We start from the raw sequence: 5,709 nt of genomic DNA on the forward strand, positions 1-5,709 counted from the left end.
TGATACGAACGTGGTGAACTTTTAGTGACGACGAATTGATGACGAACGTGGTGACGGAATTATTTCGTCACGGATCAATTTGGTGACGAAAATTTCACTATTGGAGACGAAGTGATTTTGTCATTAAAGAATCATTTTGTTGTAGTGTTTGTTTGGAATAGTTTGGGGAGTTGGTTTTGGTGGGTTAAGTGCTAAAATAGCCACAAAAAATAAAATAGGCTATTTTAGTCACAAAAAACAAAACATCAAATCCAACCCATAATCATTACACTCCTCTCTCACAAAAAAAGTCAAAAAAGCCAAAAAATCCTTCCCAAACTAGGCTTTTTAGGCTCAGGCTAAAATAACCAAAAAACCAAAAAGCCAAAAAGCCAACCCACTTCCCAATCGGAGGCTTTATATATTTATGAATCATTCTCGTGGTGTATTGTGATATGAATGGAATGTGATTGTACAGAGTCGACTCTGCATCTTGTTTTGAGGCTTCGTGGCGGTGTATCATAGAGCCTTCTTTGATGGCATTGGCTCGAAAGTATAACCAGGACAAGATGATCTGCCGCACGTAAGTTCGAATTGATCTTTATTATTATGTTCCATTTGGATGACTGTTTTTTGAAATTTTGAGATTTGACTAAAATTTTAAAAAAAAAAAAAGAAAAAAATTGTAGAAAGAGTTATTTAGATAATCATAGAGTGGAAGATTGAATATAGTCACGAAATATGAATTTTGTTAAGATTATTGTTATGGTAGAATCATTGGATTTGAAATAACTCTATTTTACCTAGTTATTTCAATTTCATCAATCTAAAGCTTTGAATTTCATTTTCAAATATAAATCTACAGTGCTACATTGAAGTGGTGCTAAATCTATTCATTTCAAATTCATAAATCCAAATGCAACCTAAATGGATTTGATGATGCTCTTTAGGACTAAGTTCAAAGCTGTGCAAACTCGTCTTGAATTCTTTCTTGCCTCATTTAAAATCTGTTGAAGATAATCAGTGCCTGTTGGGATCGACCATTTCACTTTAGTTCTTTAAATGAATTCGAAGTCAGTCTACTGGTTTCTCAAACTTGTTTAGTTCATTTGCAATTTACTCGTTAATTGAAATTTGCACTCAAGTTAAGGATTTTTGCAAGCCAAATGTATTAACAGTGTGGATATGATTGGCAAATCTCATATTATGATTACTCTCTCTCTCTCTCTCTATATATATATATATATATATATTAATTTTATTAGAGCATGGAGCTTTCAACTACACCATTACTGCTACTCCCTCTGTCTCTCTTTAATCTTTCTATGCACATCTTGACAACACCCCCCTTTAGGTGCTAGACACACAAGTGTAATCTTGTGCACACACATTATCTCTCCTGGTCTCCTATTGTCCCTGAACAAAATCATTGACACAGTTTATTGTTTTACTTTTTTTTTTTTTTTAATGTAACTATCAATACCTAAGAATTCCGTTAGACAACTATAAGGTAGTGTTTGGTTCACTAGAATGGAGTAGAATGAAATGATGATTTCATCAAAATATTCATTCCCATATTTTGTTGACTAAAAAAAATAATGAAAAATACATTACAAATGGAATCATCATTCACCATTGTAAGAGAATGATCATTCCATCGAAGAGCTTAAGGAATGACCATTCCATTTCATTCCGTTCCATCTCCTTCAATAGAACGTAAGGAAGAGGCATTGAAATCTGTTTGTTGACTTTTTTGCCACATTTTCTTCAGTATTTTTCTCATCTTTTTCCATAGTATGATACTTTACCTTTTTACTTTATTTACAAAGCAGATCAATTTTGTGTGAGTTTTATTCATACTTCCGAGTGTTGAATTGTGTTTCAGATGTTATGCTAGTCGCATCCTCGTGCTGTCAACTGCAAGAAAAAGAAGTGTGTGGGCACAGCAACCAGGTATATTGCTTTTGTCTGTAATCCATCAATTGATATTATTTTTTTCTTCTTCTTGATATGAATTAATTTCCTTGATCTATGTACCAAAGAAGAAGATCAAGTAGAGCACGGACTACCAGAAATGTTTTACACATAATTGTCATTGGGAGCAATTTATGGGCCAGTTATTAGAGTTTTTAGGGGATTGGTTGTTGATTTAGACCCTTGTCTATGGGCAATGAAATGCTTCTTTGTTTCATTATGGATTTTGACAATTCAGGTTTTGTTTTTGGTGCATGTTGACAGCCATTTTAGCAATGCATGTTTTTGATATATTTGACTCTTTGATCTTAATAGTCAGGTTATTAATGATTTATAGAAGCTTTTTTTTTAGTCTGTCGTTGGGATGAAATTTGTGTTACTGAGTTCCATGGTTCTGCGATTCAAATCAAACATTTCAAGAAATTGCAAAATTTTTGATGGATTTCTGTACGAGGGCCTTTCTGTTTGTTGCTTTCGAAGTCGTATATCATAATCATACAATGCCTTGTTAATGTACAGTGCAAAGCACCCCGACTAGGATGAATCGATATGGGAAGATTGCTTTCCTTTTGAAATTTAAATGGAAATTGGGCATTATCATGTCATTGCTTTATCTGAAGAAGTTTGAATTGCCTGAGAAACACGGTTGTCTTGCCAGTTGATGAAGTTGAATTGTGCGAGAAATATGCTTGCCTTACTGATTGAATTTCAGGCTGAATACACACTTTCCTGACAGTGATGAGCAGCTGTGTCAACCTGCAAAAGCCTAGGATTAAGACAATCTTGCTTCATTAGTTTGTATATCTAGATTTTAATTTCCAATAATTATTTAATAGCAGGTGCCAATTAATAATTGTGTTGCTTGACGAAACCAATCTGATTAAAATTTGGTTCTTCTTCTTCTTCTTTTTCTTATTATAATCTGAAAAGTTAATTTTAATCTGCTGCATGCAATGAATGTGTGACTGAAGGTAATAAGCACAGTAAACACAACGGAGTAGATGTGAGCAAAATCATTTGCCCATTAGTTTCATGTGAAAGACTATATATACACTTTTTAAGAGTACGTATTATATGTATCTTATAATTAAAAAAAAATAAAAATAACATAACTCCATACTTTATAAATCAGGACAAAAAAAAAAAATCATAACTAAATATTACATGAGTTATAACTAAAGATCTCGTGAGTTTAAATTAAAAAAATGTCATAATTAAAGAAGAAAACAACATAATTAGAAGAGTATATGGTATGCCTCTTTCAAGGAGTATGTATAGTAGAATTTCTTTAGTTTCATAGATGTTCCAATTATTATTCAAGAAATTTATGGAATTTATTTTATTTTTTTCAAATCTCAAAAGTAGTTTACCTATAAATAATAATTTGTTTTATTTACCAAAAAAATAATTTGTTTTGAAGAATAAAATAAAAAATAAAAGTAAAAACTAGATTGACAGCTGTGGGATTTGAACCCACGCCCTTTCGGACCAGAGCCTAAATCTGGCGCCTTAGACCACTCGGCCAAACTGTCATTGTTGGAGCATTTTAATAAACATAATATTATTATATTATATTCTTTAAGTTGGTGTCCACTCATCTATTTTTAACTGAACGTATTATTGTAGTTTAATTAGGCTGCAATGTTTTTCTTGTTGAAACATCAATAAATTTTAAAATGTGATTTTGTGAATGGTTTAGTCTTCAATTTTTTTTTTTATAAATTCAAAAGTTTATTGAAGTGGAAATTATATAAAAAGGTAGTTACTTACATGTTTGAGTTTAACTTTTTAGGGATAAAAGTGATGTTTTTCAAAATACGAAATTACATGTTTGGGCAATTTGTATTATAGAAGCTTTAGATTTCCCTCATTCTAGAACAAATCACACATTACGAATAAAAACCCAAACTCTAATATAACACTTCAAAACGTAACACTTCAATATAACATACTAAAAAACTTATTGGTGTACTTTTTCCAAACGTAACAACATAACACTAAAAAAAAAAGAATCTTTAGTGTACTTTTTCCAAACGTAACTCTTCAATGTAAAAAAAATCCTTAGTGTACTTTTCCTAAACGTAATACTTCAATTAGTATATTCCCAAATGTAATACTTTAATGTTACATATTCTAATGTAACACACAAAAATACTAAAAAAATTCTTTAGTGTACTTTTTTCAAACGTAGCACTCACCGTTTGAAATTATACATTTGTTCAAAATTTACTAAGGAATATTTGTACTCCTTTCAGAATGGTTTGAAGAATCTCACAATTTTTTTTTAGAGTTACCTTGGAGTGTTATGTTTAAAAAAAGTACACTAAGATTTTTTTTTTTTTTTTTGGTGTGTGTGTTATATTGAACCGTTACGTTTGGGAAAAATACACCAAAGAGTTTTTTTTTGTGTACATTAAAGTGTTATACTAAGAAATTTTATTAGAATGTTATATTGAAGTGTTACGTTTGGAAAAAGTAAACTAAAGAGTTTTTTTTTTTTTTGTTTGTTACATTATAATGTTACACTAAGGAGTTTTTGTGTGTTACATTAGAGTGCTACATTAAAGAGTTTTTTTTAGAGTATTTACATTTGGAAAAATAACATCAAGAAGTTTTTTTGTATGTTATATTAGAGTGTTACACTAAGGAATTTTTGTATGTTATATTAAAATATTACATTAAGGAGTTTTTTTGTGTATTATATTAGAGTGTTACGTTTGAAAAAAATATACTAAGCAATTTTGTTGTGTGTTACATTAGAGTGTTACAATAAGAAATTTTTGTGTGTGTTACTTTAGAATGTTACACTAAGGAGTTTTTTTTTAGAGTGTTATATTGGAGTGTTACGTTTGAAAAAAGTACAATAAGGAGTTTTTTTTTTTTTTTTAATGTGTTACATTAGTATTACGTTTGGATATTAATAAATGTGAATATTACGATAGGGACGAATACCACAAAAAGAAACGAACACTACACCAATAACACCACAAATGGGATAACATCATCTACCTACAAATCATTACACTAAATCTCCACCAAAAAAAAAAAAAAAAAAAAGAAACGTAAAAACTTACTTTAGCCACACACACCCAACATTAGGAAAAAATCTAAACAAAATCACACATAAGGACATACAAGTAAACTTTTAAATCCCCAAATCAAGAAAATACAACATACTCAAAATAAAAAGGACTAATTGATTTGAAAGAAAACATTTAAAACTAAATAAAATAACTTTTCCCAAATGAAATTTATGAATAATTTTTCCATTTTTTTTTTCCTTTGATGTTTAAGTCTATGAACTTTGTTTGCGTATTAGCATTTAATGACTTTATATATGTACATTCACCACTTCAGTTTCACTTGTTATTCACATTGATGAATTGCAAAACAAAAAAATGGACCCAAATTATTATTATTTTACTTTCTTTTCATATCTCATGAGAAACAAATAATGGATAATCTTTTTGATTGCCAAATCATTGATTAATTGGTCAATTTCTGAAACAAGACAGAAGCATTAGCATTTAGCATAGGGTGTGTGATGCTTTGTTATTGGTAGTTGCTTCAACATTGGGCAATTTTAAAGCATCAGCATCACTCAAAACACTACCAATTTTTTTTTTTTTTTTTTTTTGAAAAAAAATGCATTTTTGTTGCAGGGGTCTTGGTTGTTTATGACAATGAAAATAAGAATAGTTGGTTCTCAATATACGCGTTAAGTATCTTCAACTTACTCATACAAGTTATGGTATA

The 5,709-nt window shown here is 29.9% G+C and overlaps 1 long non-coding RNA gene and 1 other non-coding gene across 2 annotated transcripts; one reads left to right on the top strand and one right to left on the bottom strand.

Annotated features, from left to right (window-relative positions):
- The first annotated feature begins 424 nt into the window (after nucleotides 1-424).
- Nucleotides 425-2,265, top strand: LOC114317582 (uncharacterized). The gene is made up of 3 exons (XR_014328521.1): nucleotides 425-562; nucleotides 1,865-1,932; nucleotides 2,022-2,265. It is a non-coding gene; the product is annotated as an uncharacterized LOC114317582 (long non-coding RNA).
- A 1,140-nt stretch (nucleotides 2,266-3,405) lies between these two features.
- Nucleotides 3,406-3,485, bottom strand: TRNAL-UAG (transfer RNA leucine (anticodon UAG)). Its single transcript has one exon. It is a non-coding gene; the product is annotated as a tRNA-Leu (tRNA).
- Nucleotides 3,486-5,709: the final 2,224 nt, after the last annotated feature.

The sequence above is a fragment of the Camellia sinensis genome, chromosome 1, assembly GCF_055761805.1.
Source record: "Camellia sinensis isolate YWXY chromosome 1, ASM5576180v1, whole genome shotgun sequence".
Taxonomy (NCBI): Eukaryota; Viridiplantae; Streptophyta; class Magnoliopsida; order Ericales; family Theaceae; genus Camellia; species Camellia sinensis.